Raw genomic sequence first — 17,367 nt, 5'->3', positions numbered from 1 at the left:
CTGACCAGATGGAGACTATAAAGTCGGAAGCAAAGCAACCCTTCTTTGTACCAGTTCTTTACACTGTCAACACATAAACTCCAGAAAAATGGCAGACACCTTGCTTTCTTCAGGGCAAAACACTTCCAGTGAATTTTATTAGCCTAATTCTCACCCATATGCTTGGCCAACCCACTGTGCAATATTTTATATGCTCCAACTACCTGCACAGTAGCATGATATATTTATGTCAGAGGCCAGGATATAGTAGATATAGTAGAAGCTTTACAGCATAAGAAATAGGAACTTTAGGATTTATCCTACCACTTAACAACTAAGTTCAGTTCAGTTCAGTTCAATTCAGTTGCTCAGTCATGTCCTACTCTTTGTGACCCCGTGGACTGCAGCATGCCAGGCCTCCCTGTCCATCACAGCTCCTGGAGCTTACTCAAGCTCATGTCCATTGAGTCAGTGATGCCATCCAACCATCTCATCCTCTGTCATCTCCTTCTCCTCACGCCTTCAATCTTTCTCAGCATCAGGGTCTTTTCAAATGAGTCAGTTCTTCGCATCAGCTGGCCAAAGTATTGGAGTTTCAGCTTCAGTATCAGTCCTTCCAATGAATATTCAGGACTGATTTCCTTTAGGGTGGACCAGTTGGATCCCTTTGCAGTCTAAGGGACTTGAGATTCCCTTATAACTCTCAAGAGTCCTTTATAACAACTAACTAGCCTAATCTATTAAGTGACTTAATCTACAAAGTCCTTGGTTTCTTCACTATGAAATGTAAATTATAACAGGTTAGATACTTATAAGACTGATTGGTATTCAAAGCTCTTAATAACCAATATAGTATAGGTATTAATCAATCAAAAAGTATATTGATCATGAAGGACAAGTAAGCCATACAAATCAGACTTAATACTTCAGTTGTGTGAGGACTGACAAATTGGATGTCATATGCTTAGCACAGTCTGAAACAGTAAGGGCTTCATAATTTTTGCCATCATTACTGTGACACAATTCCTTCTCTTCTTCCTTAAAAATGATTTCCTACTTTATTTGTTAAAATGCACTGTATTTTCCAAATACATATTCATAGTTTCAGAGCTTTCATTTCTTTACTTTTTGGTAATTATGCACAATGAAGAAATGTACTCTCTTGAAATAAATATTTGAAAAGGGATCCTTTGACAGGGTTGACATGGTTGGAAAACATTATTCTTTTGTCCACAACACTAAGAATCATAACTGGCAGTGAGATTCTTGCAAGAAGTAAATTTTGTTAAAGATTCAGAGGTCTTAAAAAATAGTTAACTTATAAGAAAATTCTGTGGTAAATTTAACAGGCTTTACTCAAGCTCAGACCACATGGAGAAAACCCTCAGGCAGGAAGGCTTTCATTATTTGTTTCCAGTTTTGATCTGTATACTTTGAGTATTTTCTTGGTTGAAATCAAAACATATAAAATTTAGCATCAGTGATTAGAAGGATCTCACAAGATAACAAAGTTCTACATCTTGATTGGGTCCACCATGATATAGAATAGAACTGATGATTTACTGGCTATCTATTCAATATGCTGAGCAATGTTCTAACTGCTTTGCACATATGAACTCATATAATCCTCACAACAATTCTGTCAGATAGTTCACTGGACATCTCTCAATTACCACTTCACATTCCCTTGGTCTCTGCTGTCCAGTATCCCACCACAACTGCAGCAACCAACTCTGCCTATATTCCTACTAGGTTCATGTTGTACAACTGATAGCATCTAGATTCAAGCCACCTATCTTAGTCAGTTCAGGCTGCTATAGCAAAATCCCATAGGCTGGATGGCTTATAGACAAGTGAAACTTTATTTCTTATAGTTCTAGATGCTGGGAAGTCCATTCAAAGTCCTCTAGTGAGGACCTGCTTCTCGTTCATAGGCAGCCATCTTCTAGCTGGGTCCTCAAAAGAGGGAAAGAGCTAGGGAATACTCTGTTGTCTCATTTTTTTTAATAAGTGAACTAATCCCATTCATGAGGGCTCCACCCTAGTGACAAATCATATCCCAAAGGCCCCATCTCCTAACACCATCACATTGAGGAATTAGGATTTCAATACGTATACTTGGGAGGAACACAGCAATCGTCCATTGCACCATCCATTCCATTTGCTCAACTCCAATTTCAAGACTTTTCTCTTGAGGCCACAGAGTAGCACGCAAAGATAACTAGCTCAATGCCTACATATGCAATCCAGAAATAAAAAGGAGGGAGTTAACCCCTAGGTAAGTGTTTATCAAGGAGAATTCACAGCTGATGGATTAATTTTTTTCCCCAAATGGACAGTCAAATGCTTTTCATATGGCTTCTTACACAGTACTGCAGAACTAAGTAACCAGTAGCTTGTAACAATTGCCAACTTGATAAGGTATCTGTGTATTGGCTCATGCTTCTCTGCTTCACTGCTCTTCCTTTATTCCTCCTCCTTAAACTATATGCTCCAAAATGTACTAACACCTTTCACTATAAAACTCTGTCTCAGATTCATATTTCTGGGGAACTTGGTAAAAATCCAGTTAGTACAAAGAGTAGACTTAGACAATAGACTTTCAAGATGGAATTTTGAAGGCTGATCAATCTCCAGGCAGATGGTAATACAATCCCTATTCCAACTGGTAGCTGGGGTGAGGATTACCACTGGAAATTCGGTAAATTAGAGCTACTAAGAATTTTGCCCATTGTTTTGGATAAAGTGCTGGTAGAAGATACAACACTGTATTATATGGTGGCTATGGTGGATTAATGGTATACCGAGCCAATGATAATAATAGTAAGTATAAAACAGATTGGTTTTATTTGTTGGAAGTCTTGAAAAAAGCAAATAGAGTCATAATAGCCAATTTCAACTCAGGGCAGGATATGAAAGTTATAGGTCCTCTCTCAAGGAGTCTAAAGACTCTACTCTCCTTCAACTGCAGGCCGGATTGTGCTGAAAATCAGGCCGCTGATCTAACTGTAAGGGTGGCAGACCTTTAACAGAGATTAAATGAAAACCTTAACAAATTTCTTATATCAAAGTTGGTGCCTGGTAGGAAAAAAAAAAAAACAACTGTGCGACCTAAGAGAGGGATATTTAATGAATAAGCCTGAGACTCTTTATTTTTTTCTTTTTTTGTAAAATCAGATTCAGTGAAGTATAATTTAAATACAATAAACTTGCCTCTTTTAAGCTATAAGGCAGTAAATTTTGACAAATTCACACACTCATGCAACCACAACCACACTCAAGATACAAAATCATCCTTAAAAAATTCCCTCACGTTCCTTTGTAGTCAAGTCCAGTTCAGTTCAGTTCAGTTGCTCAGTCGTGTCCAACTCTTTGCGACCCCATGAATTGCAGCACGCCAGGCCTCCCTGGCCATCACCAACTCCCAGAGATCACTCAAACTCACATCCATCGAGTCAGTGATGTCATCGAGCCATCTCATCCTCTGTCGTCCCCTTCTCCTCCTGCCCCCAATCCCTCCCAGCATTAGGTCTTTTCAAATGAGTCAACTCTTCACATGAGGTGGCCAAAGTACTGGAGTTTCAGCTTTAGCATCATTCCTTCCAATGAACACCCAGGACTGATCTCCTTTAGAATGGACTGGTTGGATCTCCTTGCAGTCCAAGGGACTCTCAAGAGTCTTCTCCAACACCACAGTTCAAAAGCATCAATTCTTCGGTGCTCAGCTTTCTTGACAGTCCAACTCTCACATCCATACATGACCACTGGAAAAACCATAGCCTTTGCTAGACGGACCTTTGTTGGCAAAGTAATGTCTCTGCTTTTCAATATGCTATCTAGGTTGGTCATAACTTTTCTTCCAAGGAGTAAGTGTCTTTTAATTTCATGGCTGCAATCACCATCTACAGTGATTTTAGAGCCCCCCAAAATAAAGTCTGCCACTGTCTCCCCATCTATCTCCCATGAAGTGATGGGACCAGATGCCATGATCTTAGTTTTCTGAATGCTGAGCTTTAAGTCAACTTTTTCACTCTCCTCTTTCACTTTCATCAAGAGGCTTTTTAGTTCCTCTTCACGTTCTGCCATAAAGGTTGTGTTATCTGCATATCTGAGGTTATTGATATTTCTCCCGGAAATCTTGATTCCAGCTTGTGCTTCTTCCAGCCCAGTGTTTCTCATGATGTATTCTGCATATAAGTTAAATAAGCAGAGTGACAATATACAGCCTTGACGTACTCCTTTTCCTACTTGGAACCAGTCTGTCGTTCCATGTCCAGTTCTAACTATTGCTTCCTGACCTGCCTATAGATTTCTCAAGAGGCAGGTCAGGTGGTTTGGTATTCCCATCTCTTTCAGAATTTTCCACAGTTTATTGTGATCACACAGTCAAAGGCTTTGGCATAGTCAATAAAGCAGAAATAGATGTTTTTCTGGAATTCTCTTGCTTTTTCCATGATCCTTTGGATGTTGGCAATTTGATCTCTGGTTCCTCTGCCTTTTCTAAAACCAGCTTGAACATCAGGAAGTTCATGGTTCACATATTGCTGAAGCCTGGCTTGGAGAATGTTGAGCATTACTTTACTAGCATGTGAGATGAGTGCAATTGTGCAGTAGTTTGAGCATTCTTTGGCATTGCCTTTCTTTGGGATTGGAATGTAAACTGACCTCTTCCAGTCCTGTGGCCACTACTGAGTTTTCCAAATTTGCTGGCATGTCGAGTGCAGCACTTTTACAGCATCATCTTTCAGGATTTGAAATAGCTCAAGTGGAATTCCATCACCTCCACTAGCTTTGTTCATAGTGATGCTTCCTAAGGCCCACTTGACTTCACATAGGATGTCTGGCTCTAGGTGAGTAATCACACCATCGTGATTATCTTAGCCGTGAAAATCTTTTTTGTACAGTTCTGTGTATTCTTGCCACCTCTTCTTAACATCTTCTGCTTCTGTTAGGTCCATGCCATGTCTGTCTTTTATCAAGCCCATCTTTGCATGAAATGTTCCCTTGGTATCTCTAATTTTCTTGAAGAGATCTCTAGTCTTTCCCATTCCACTGTTTTCCTCTATTTCTTTGCATTGATTGCTGAGGGAGGCTTTCTTATCTCTTCTGGCTATTCTTTGGAACTCTGCATTCAGATACTTATATCTTTCCTTCAATTGTAGTCAATCCCCTCCCCAAATCCACAGCCTCTGGCAACTACTGATTTATTTTCTATTCCTAGAGTCACCTTTTCTAGAACATCATGTAAGTGGAATTACATCGTATGAGAGTTTTTATGTCTATGTTCTTTCACTTAACATTATACTTTCAAGACTCATTCTTTTTGTTAGTTTGTTCCTTTTAATCGATAAATAGCACTCCATTGTGTACATCACAACTTGTTTATACATTCACCTGAGCCTGAGAATCTTGAACCTCCAGATTCCCTGCACCATCCATTCCAGTGAAAGCATTCCTGTCCCACTTGCCAGAAGATAATTTTCCCTTAGCCGGAGACCTTGTACTGTAAAGGGCCCCACAAACAAAGCAGGGAATTATTGCCCTGCCTCAGGAGGAAACAGAACACTACCAAGGGAATAACAGAATCTCTGTGTGCTAGAATAACACCCTCCCAAAATGTTCATGCCCTAATCCCTGATACCTATGAATATCACATGCCAAAAGAGACTTAGCAAATGTGGTTAAGATTAAAACCTTCAAATGGGGAAATTTTTCTGGATTGGTCTGATTTAATCATATTAGGAAGAGAAGATCAGAACAATGTGACTAGAGAAGAACTCAACTCCTTTTGCTGGCTGTGAAGAAGGAGAAACAGGGCCACCAGCAGCCTTTGCAAGCCAAGAAGAGTTCTCAACTTACAGTCAATAAGAAACTGGAGACCTCAGTCCTACAACTGCAAGGGCCTGAATTCCAGCAAAAACCCAATGGCAGGAAACGTTTTCTCCCCTACAGCTTCCAGAAAGAACAACCGATTACCATGTTACTCAAGTTTTAAAATTAAAAAAAATAATAATCAAGTTCAGATAAATAAAGGCCTGTGTCAGGAACCAGAATGAAAATATAATTCTTTCATGTTCTTTGGACAGATTTTTTTAAGTTTTGACACAAGGTTTTAACACAGTAAAAAATTATGATTCTTCATCCAGTTTCGGGATTCAAGTCAGTTCACAGATGGAGCCAGTTATTGAAGGGGGAACAAGACCCTGAAATGCCACAGATTAACACATGGTTAAATCCCTTTCCTTAATCTTGCCCCTAAAGTGTCATATGCCTATTAGCCCAGGTAACTGTGTGCTGGAGAAGGGCAGTACTCAGACGTTTCAATAACTGTTAGAGGTAGTGTCTGAACTGACACTGGTTCCTGGTAAACCAAAATACAATTGTGTTCCTCCTACTAGAAAAGGAATGTATGGAGGCCAGGTGATAAGTGGAGTCTGGCCCAAATCTCTCTCACATTGTTCTAATGGGACCATGCAACCACCCTGTGGCTATTCCCCTGGTCAAGTGTATGTATGTGTGTTAGTTACTCAGGTGTGTATGACTCTAAGCGACCCCGTGGACTGTCCATGGGATTCACCAGACAAGAATATTGGAGTGGGTTGCCATTCTCTTCTCCAGGGGATCTTCCTGACCCAGGGATTGAACCCAGGTCTCCTGCATTGCAGGCAGACTCTTTACTGCCTGAGCCACCAGGGAAGACCGCAATTAGGTTTAGATATATTCTATGGGTAGAAGAATGCTCTTCAGTCCTCTCCTCTAAAAATTAAAATTATTATAATAGCAAAGACCAAATGGAAGCTTCTGAAAAAGAGTAAACACTTTCATCCCTAATCCTGATAGAAAACCAGAAAGAAGACTTCATCCTCAGAGAAACTGCCCTTAATGTTACCATCAAAGACTTACACAGGGAATTATATAGATGAAGGAGTGACAGTCTTCACTGTATCTCCATTCAATTCACCTGTCCTGTCTCTGCAAAAGCCATGTTGCTGTTAAGTCACTAATCGGACATGTGTCTGATTCTTTGAGACCCCATGGACTGCAGCACACCAGGCTTCCCTGTCCTCCATAAGAATCATCAAAGATGGTGGCCAACTCTCATAATCTTAATCAGGTGGTGTCCCAGTCTCAGCTGCAGTGCCAGATGTGGCATTTGATAAGCATCTACCGATCTGATGAATACATTCTTCTTGAAACCCAAGGTGTTGGGAGGATAAAAAGCAGTTTGCTTTTACACACAGATAAAGGCATTTAATATTCACTGTTTTGCCATGAACTAGAATGGTAACACACTCCAGTACTCTTGCCTGGAGAATTTGATGGACACAGAAGCCTGGCGGGCTACAGTCCATGGGATGGCGAAGAGTTGGACACAACTAAGTGACTTTCACTCATGCTAACTGCTGTGTTTACCTCAGAACAGTCCACAGTAACCTTAACTGTCTTCACAGTTTGCACAATGGTGTACTAAATCTCGGCTCAAATTGTTGCATCTTACACTTTGTACCACTAAGAAAGATGGACCACTTAGGATTATGCTTAGACCCATCTGGGCAACCTAGAAGCCTGCCAGTTTCAACTGGGAGCTGAAACACCAAAGAGTTTTCTTCTCTTAAAAAAATCTCTGTAAATGTGACTTATGCCTTTTCTTCTGTCTCTTCTCTCTCTCTCATTCTCTCTGTTTCTCCCACATGGGCCAGAAAGCTTGTTTTATTTGTTTTTACTGTTTTACTTTATTTTTATTATTTTTTATTATTTATTGTTTTACTTTATTTTTTAAAGAATAACTTTAAATTACTCGTCTATGCTGTTATATTTAATACTTCTTTTCATATATTTAATTTGCTTTTGTGTGTTATTTTATTTGCTACAAAGATTAAAGTCTAACTCATTTAATATGTATTTATTAGTGAAGGATGTTAATTTTTCTGAAAATCAGTTTGATGTCATCATTAGTTTGCATTGTCATTCATTTCTTAATAGTCTGTAATTTCAGTTTTAACTTTCTCTCAAAGAAAGAAAAGTTTAGAAGAGGTCCATGTGTTTTTGTTATTAATCTCTAACTAGTTGAGCTTTATTTATTGATTTATTTATGTGCTATCATTTGTTGCTTAATATTTATAATTCAATTACATTTTGAAATGAAATATGGATTATGTAATTTTGTAATTTTTAAAACATCCTTTAATATTCTTTGTAGCCCTAGAATGGATAAATTTAAAACTATTCCATTGGATTTTAAACCACGTATATTCTCTCCTTATTGAATAAAATGAAATTGAATCAACTTTACAGCATTTTTTATCCATCTTCTCTGTATCTTTACATTTTTTTAAAAATTGATTTCTGAGACAGGGGTGGTGTGAATTCTTTTCCATTGCTTCTATTTCTAATCACTTTTTCTTTATACGTGGTACATGTGTGTCCCTTCCTCTATTACTTATATTCCTCATATGTATTCCTTATAAAAAAGCATAAATATTTATAATGCATTATAATTTTTATCTATAAAGATCATTATATTTTTCTGTGATATTTTTCACCTTGGATTCTATTTTGGCACATATGTTGCCATTCTTTTCATTAACATTTTCACCAATTATCAATCACTTATTTTACTTTTTATCATTTTATTTCCTTTTGCATATGTGTCTCATAAAGAGAATATAACTGAATTTGATGGATTTGTTTACCTAACACAAAAATCTTTAATTCATCAAATTTATCTTCTCTTCTGTCTTATATGCTACTCAACTAATCTATTAAGTTTTTATTTCATCATTTATGTTTTTAATTATTAAAGACTGACTATTCTTTTTGTAGTAATCCATTTTTGTTCATTTGTAAGAACTGGTTACTCTCTCAAATATTTATGCAATGATTATTTATACCTCTTTTCATGTTTTCTTTCACTTTCTATGCTAAATCTGTTTCTTGAGGAGCGAGGACTTCTGTTAAGTTTACTGCTTCACTCTTAGGTCTCAGTCCTCTGCAAAAGTTTGGTAATGTTTACGCATCAGAAACTGAGTGCTCACTTAGCATAATATTGTAATTTGAGAGCATTTCCATGGCATAAGTCAGAATCCCTCTTTCTTAAGAAGGCAGTCCAGATTCTGACTGCAGCAATCTTACCTCTAAAGAATGTGCAAGAAATGAGAAAATAGCTTGTGACAACCTGACATGGGAAACACAATTTCTAGTTTCATGTTTCTGTGTGAGCTATAGGTTCCTTGCGGTACCTCCTCCAGTTTTGAGGTCAACAAGCCTGACTGGCAATCTCATAGACAGAACTACTACTTTCAACTCCATCCCTTCCTGTGTACCTATTTCATTCTTTTCACTGACGACTTTTTCTACTACATACCAGACACACTTGACAATTCCGGAATTTTCCTTTATTCTACTTGAAAAAGCAGACTAAGCTAGAACCTCTCATTTCCAATGTGATAACTTTAGGTTCTGATTTTTAGAAAGGTAGCTACCCATGCTACTCGTGATTTGTAGCCAGGGAATCGGGCTATACTGACAGGATGCTCTTAGAGTTATCATCACAGTGATGGAATAGTACAGTGAGAGAGTAGGAAGAGGTTGTTACCAGAGAAACTCCTTAGAAATGGGGCAGGTGATGGCCAGAGGGAAAAAATAACAAGTACTTTGAACAGGATAGACATTTAGTGACTCAGTGAAAGAGGAAAAGGACAGTAAAATTAGCAAAATAACAAAACTGTTATATAAACTAGAAGGAATTGTACTAAATGAGGTTTTGCATGGTTAAATAGCTATATAATGTGAACCTTAGAATGTATTACCATCTAACATGTATATGACTTTTGCAGCTCCAATGTCATCAAAATGATGCCTGCTTTCAATACAGGAAAAGTAGTATTTATGTGTATATTTATACATATAATTTATCCACAACCTACTTCAGAAAGGTTTTGTATTGGCTTACCATGAAAGACAAGCATATAATCAGATTATTTAATAGCAGAAACAGAAAACATCATAGACTCTAGGGGAAAATAAACTGAATAGAAGTGTTGGTTTTAGCTATCATGACTGAGCATTTATAAATATGGCTCTGGGTTTCTTGGCAGCAAGGCAAAAGTACTCAAAGTCTCAATAACAGAAGATGCTAGTTCATCAAGAGAAACAAAAAATTTTCCTAGGGAGGAATTTATCATATATTTACTCAAAAGATAATAAAACATATAAAAAGGCAACCTTGAAACAGATGCAGGAGCATTCTTTACATAACTACTTCCCTGTAAAGACAATAAGTTTAAAAATCAGAGTCTATGGAGAAATGTCTATTTAGTTCTTTGACTCATTTTTTGGTTGGGTCATTTGTGTTTCTGGTGTTGAGCTGCATGAACTGTTTGTATATTTTGAGATTAATTCTTTGTCAGTTGTTTTGTTTGCTATTATTTTCTCCCAGTCTGAACGCTGTCTTTTCAGCTTGTTTATAGTTTCCTTCATTGTGCAAAGGCTTTTAAGTTTAATTAGGTCCCATTTGTTTATTTTTGCTTTTATTTCCATTACTCTGGTAGGTGGGTCATAGAGGATCTTGCTGTGATTTATGAGGTACCATCTCATGCCGGTCAGAATAGCTGCTATCAAAAAGTCTACAAACAATAAATGCTGGAAAGGGTGTGGAGGAAAGGAAACCTTCTTACACTGTTGGTGGGAATGCAAACTAGTATAGACACTATGGAGAAGAGAGTTTTAAGGAAACTCTCCTTAAAACCTGAAAACAGAACTGCCATATGACCCAGCAATCCCACTGCTGGGCATACACACCGAGGAAACCAGAATTGAAAGAGACACGTGTACCCCAGTGTTCATCACAGCACTGTTTACAATAGCTAGGACATGGAAGAAACCTTATCCATTCATCCATTGGCAGACGAATGGATAAGAAAGTTGTGGTACACATACATAATGGGATATTACTCTGCTATTAAAAAGGACACATTTAAATCAGTTCTAATGAGGTGGATGAACCTGGAGCCTATTATACAGAGTGAAGTAAGTCAGAAAGAAAAACACCAATACAGTATATTAATGCATATATGTGGAATTTAGAAAGGTAGTAATAATGAACCCCTACCATTTCTGTCCCTTATTGAGCCCATCTTTGCATGAAATGTTCCCTTGGTATCTCTGATTTTCTTGAAGAGATCTCTAGTCTTTCCCATTCCACAGTTTTCCTCTATTTCTTTGCATTGATTGCTGAGGGAGGCTTTCTTATCTCTCCTTGCTATTCTTTGGAACTCTTCATTCAAATGGGTATATCTTTCCTTTTCTCCTTTGCTTTTCACTTCCCTTCTTTTCACAGCTATTTGTAAGGCCTCCTCACACAGCCATTTTGCTTTTTTGCATTTCTTTTTCTTGGGGATGATCTTGATTCCTGTCTCCTGTAAAATGTCATGAACCTCCGTCCATAGTTCATCAGGCACTCTGTCTATCAGATCTAGTCCCTTAAATGTATTTCGCACTTCTACTGTATAGTCATAAGGGATTTGATTTAGGTGATACCTGAATAGTCTGGTGGTTTTCCCTACTTTCTTCAATTTCAGTCTGAATTTGACAATAAGGAGTTCATGATCTGAGCCATAGTCAGCTCCCAGTCCTGTTTTTGCTGACTGTATAGAGCATCTCCAGTTTTGGCTGCAAAGAATATAATCAATCTGATTTTGGTTGAGCTATTTCAAATCCTAAAAGATGGTGTTGTGAAAGTGCTGCACTCAATATGCCAGCAAATTTGGAAAACTCAGCAGTGGCCATGGGACAGAAAAAGGTCAGTTTTCATTCCAATCCCAAAGAAAGGCAACGCCAAAGAATGCTCAAACTATTGCACAATTGTACTCATCTCACACGCTAGTAAAGTAATGCTCAAAATTCTCCAAGCCAGGCTTCAGCAATACATGAACCGTGAACTTCCAGATGTTCAAGCTGGTTTTAGAAAAGGCAGAGGAACCAGAGATCAAATTGTCAACATCCGCTGGATCATGGGAAAAGCAAAAGAGTTCCAGAAAAACATCTATTTCTGCTTTATTGACTATGCCAAAGCCTTTGACTGTGTGGATCACAATAAACTGTGGAAAATTCTGAAAGATATGGGAATACCAGACCACCTGACCTGCCTCCAGAGAAACCTGTATGCAGGTCAGGAAGCAACAGTTAAAACTGGACATGGAAAAACAGACTGGTTCCAAGTAGGAAAAGGAGTACGTCAAGGTTGTATATTGTCACCCTGCTTATTTAACTTCTATGCAGAGTACATCATGAGAAATGCTGGGCTGGAGGAAGCCCAAGCTGTAATCAAGATTGCTGGGAGAAATATAAACAGTCTCAGATACGCAGATGACACCACCCTTATGGCAGAAAGTGAAGAGGAACTAAAGAGCCTCTTGATGAAAGTGAAAGAGGAGAGTGAAAAAGTTGGCTTAAAGCTCAACATTCAGAAAACGAAGATCATGGCGTCTGCTCCCATCACTTCATGGGAAATAGGGAAAGAGTGGCTGACTTTATTTTTCTGGGCGCCAAAATCACTGCAGACTGTGATTGCAGCCATGAAATTAAAAGACGCTTACTCCTTGGAAGGAAAGTTATGACCAACTTAGACAGCATATTAAAAAGCAGACACATTATTTTGTCAACAAAGGTCCCTATAGTCAAGGCTATGGTTTTTCCAGTGGTCATGTATGGATGTGAGAGTTGGACTATAAAGGAAGCTGAGCGCAGAAGAATTGATGCTTTTGAACTGTGGTGTTGGAGAAGACTCTTGAGAGTCCCTTGGACTGCAAGGGGATCCAACCAGTCCATTCTGAAGGAGATCAGTCCTGGGTGTTCATTGGAAGGACTGATGCTAAAGCTGAAACTCCAATACTTTGGCCACCAGATATGAAGAGCTACTCATTTGAAAAGACCCTGATGCTGGGAAAGATTGAAGGCAGGAGGAGAAGGGGACAACAGAGGATGAGGTGGTTGGATGGCATCACCAACACAATGGACATGGGTTTTGGTCGACTCCAGGAGTTGGTGATGGACAGGGAGGCCTGGCGTGCTGCGGTTCATGAGGTCGCAAAGAGTCGGACATGACTGAGCGACTGAACTAACTGAATGATGACCCTACATGCAAGACAGCAAAAGAGACACAGATATAAAGAACTGACTTTTGGACTCTATGGGGGAAGGCGAGTATGGGATGATTTGAGAGAATAGCATTGAAACATATATATTACCATATGAGACATAGATCACCAGTCCAAGTTCAATGCATGAAACAGGGCATTCAAAGCCAGTGCACTGGGACAACCCAGAGGGATGGGATAGGGAGGTGGGAGAGGGGTTTGGGATGGAGGCACACATGTATACCCGTGGCTGATTCATGTCAATGTATATGGCAAAAACCACCACAATATTGTAAAGTAATTAGCCTCCAATTAAAATAAATTAATTATTTTTTTTTAAAAATCAGAGTCTAACATTGAGGCCTTATTTAGATAAGGCATATCTTTAGAAGGCTGAGATATATGGTTTTGGCATGTATTAATATATCCCCTTAGACCCAGTGTTACAGCCACCTCTGGCACATAGTTAATTTCCACTCATCTGTTTATACTTGTTGTGTTACCTCTTTCTCAAAGTTTGCCTTAATTACCTTTTTGTCCCTCTGGCTGAATTAGGCATCCTACACAGCGCCGTTGTTTACCTGCATCACAAATACATGCCTTTATCATTGTATGATATCATAATTTTCCTAGTAGGGTCATTGCTTATTGAGGGTAAGGACTGTGTTTTACTCATTTTTATATCCCAAGTGACTGTGTTAGAGATTTTTAGTATTTGTTAAATAAATGAACTAGAAAAAAAAATTAATGTTTATCTAACTTGATATAACTTTATTGCTTATCCCACAAAACTGTAGGTAGGGAGCCCATTCTCTATGTATATCTCCCTCTAATTTGGCTCTCGATCATGATTCTGAAATCTTAGGTCAGACTAAATTTTTGACTTGTTACTTTGAGAAGAGCTATATAACTTGGATGTTAAATGTTTGTGTTTCACAAGGACAATGGGACATGTCACCTCTGGGGAAACTTCAAAGAGGCTAACATTTTTCTCAAGATGTAAGTTTGTATTTCTTCATAACAGCTATCACTTATTGACTGCTTACTAACTTCAGCTAGTCCCTCATTGGTATCATTGAATCCTATGGTTTTAAAGGTCATCTGTATACTAATGACTCCCATATTTTTATCTCCAGGCCCAATCCACTCCCCATAAGCATCGTTTACCTGTCCAGTTGTTCACACTAACCATCTTAAAGCCATCCTTGATTCCTTCTCTTTTCTGTTATACTTATTCTATTACCAAATTACCAAATAGCATGATGGCTGGACTGTATGGTAACAGCATGTTTAGTTTTGTAAGAAATTGCCAAACTACCTTCCAAAGGGACTCTACCATTTTTCATTGCTACCAGCAGCGAATGAGAGTTTCTGTTGGTCTACTTCATCAGCATTTGGTGTTGTCAGAATTCTGGAATCCTACTATGCTAACAGGTAGGATTGTTTTAATTTAAAAGGTTCATTGTTTTAATTTAAATTTCCCTGATGACATATAATGTGGAGAATTTTTCATAAGCTTATTTGCCACCTGTATATCTTCTTGGTGAGGTATCTGTTCAGGTCTTTTTTTAAATTGGGATGTTTATTTTTGTTATAGAGTTTGAATTCTTTGCATATTTTAGATAACAGTCCTTTATCAAATATTTCTCTTGCAAATATTTTCTCATTAATAAATACCTCTCCACGAGAAAATGAGAATACTAAATTTATTAGTTAGGGCACTTTGTTGGGAAGAAGGAAAATGAGAACAAAGATAATTTCCTTTTAAGCTGATAATGTGATGGTTACACATATCACTTCTGCACACATCTCACTGGCCATAGCTTAGTTACATGGCAACATCTAATTGCAATGAGGACTAAGAAATATTATTTATGATTAACTCATCTATGTGTTCAGTTAATATCTGGTGACATGGGGAAGAACCTAACGCTGAAAATAGGAAGAGAATGGATTTTAGAGGACACTTATGAGACAACTTCACACCACACAATATGTAAAAAATAAAGAAACAATTTTTACAAATTAAAGAAAAAAATTCTGGACTCTGTAAATTTCAGTCAGTTTTAATGAGGTATGGAAATATTGAAAGTTATTGGGAGAGACAATGTATAACACAATATTTCTCATATTTTTAACACCTTTTAAAGTTCTTAAAGTATGATTCACTCTAGGTAAAGTGAGAAAGCAACAATTATGAGGTCTTTAGATACATCTATATTTCATTTTAATATTTTTCTTTTATTTATTGGCTACCTTATTTTTGTGGCAGCTTTTCACCTACAGTGATGTAAAGCTTCTTTTAAAAATAGATTTAACTAAAAGCAGAGAAAAATATCAAGTAAATTATAATATAGATATGAGATTTACATGACAAAAATTATTAAGGTGGTATACAAATGACTTAATCAATACACCTTCAATAAAGTTAAAAATTTCATTCTGGCATCACTGACTCGATGGACATGAGTTTGAGCAAGCTCTGGGAGTTGGTGATAGACAGGGAAGCCTGTCGTGCTGCAGTCCATGGGGTTGCAAAGAGTTGGCATGAATGAGCAACTGAACTGTACTATACTTGCGATATTGCCAAATAAATTAAATATGGTGAAAAGCAAGTGAATTACAGTTTAGTATTTTTATAATTTCAAATTGTTCATATACCTCCATACTCTGAAGTTTTAATTTACTGCCATAATGAGGTACAGCACCTTATTGAGAATCATTAAGTAGTGGAAGAAACAATGAACATTTTTAGTGTTGAGTTCCTTTCCTGAAATTAACATTTACTGGTTCATGACACTGAGTCTTAGTTTTGTCATCTATAAGATGGGATATCAATACCTGATCTAACCTTCCAGATTTAAGTAGGAAATGGTTAAGTCAAAATTAAGTATAAGTGGATCTGCAAATATAAAGGATCCATTCAGCAACAGTAACCATAATTCTAACCCCAATAATGCCATTTTAGTCAGTTTCTAACTGCGAATTAAAGCACTAATAACTAGTGAAAAGTCAGTCAGTGAAGGGCAAGGAAAAGAATAGCCGTGGAAACCCATGGTCAAAACAGTCAGAATCCCATTCACAAGAAGATCTTTCTTCTATACCAAGCACTAATGGAAATTTTCACTGACTTCAAGTGCAAAATCAATCCAGACAATACAAAGACATATTATCCTAATAAGTGTCTCTTTAGGGAAGTAGTCTGGGGGATACAGTATTTTCAATTCTTTTATTACAGTTATGCTACTACTGCATATTTTATAATACAGCATTTTATAAATTATTATTCTAAATAATGACTATATTATTACTATGCAAGCACACATATACATACACACAATCTTTTAGGTGTTCTCTCCATTATGAGAAATATGTTATTTTTTCTTTATTATAGAGAAGAGAAAATCCTCAGAATTCAAGGATCTTGTCTAGGATCGTATATCTATAACAAGACAACATTTGAAATAACTACTGCATTTATAGATACTCAGTTTATGTTTTTTAGATAAATGAATGAATTAACAAATAAATAAATAAAATATTGAAAAAACAGACATTTCAGCTCCCAAAGTGAATATCTCCTTTATGCTACATTTTGTTCTTTTATTTTCATTGAGTCGTGTGCATGGTAGGTCGCTTCAGTCATGTCCACGTCTGTGCCACACTATGGACCGTAGCCCAGCAGGCTCCTTGGTGCATGGCATTCTCCAGGCAAGAATATTGGAGTGGGTTGCCATTTACTTCTCCAGAGGATCTTCCTGACCCAGGGATCAAACCCATATCTCTTACATCTCCTGCATTGGCAGGCAGTTTCTTTACCATTATTGCCACCTGGGAAGCCCTTTCTTTGAATCACAATTCTATAAAACAGTAAAAATGAGCAAAAAATAGAAGCTTATGTTATAATGGCATTTGCCAATGGCCTAGGATCTAATTAGATCAAATGTATAGTTTAAAAATTACTTTATAGTTTCTGATTTGTGCTCCAAGTTGCCCTCCACTGGAACACTGCCTACTGCAACTGCCAATATTCACATCCCATTTAACCCACTTATAGGATCAAAAACAGGATATTCAAATTAAGCAACATGTATGATGTAAAGGCTGTTTTATGGATTAATTAAAAGTATTCATGACTATAAATGTTTCTACCCTTTGATCTGGGACTTTTTATTCATAGTTCTCCATTCTTAAGATCTCCAAGATTTCTTCCAACAAGGAGACCCAAACCTACAATGATGAATAATGTGGG

Source organism: Bos grunniens, chromosome 14 (assembly GCF_055505025.1).
Source record: "Bos grunniens cultivar Pamir isolate PY7600 chromosome 14, Bosgru_T2T1.0, whole genome shotgun sequence".
NCBI lineage: Eukaryota > Metazoa > Chordata > Mammalia > Artiodactyla > Bovidae > Bos > Bos grunniens.
Note: the sequence above shows the minus strand (reverse complement) of the source record.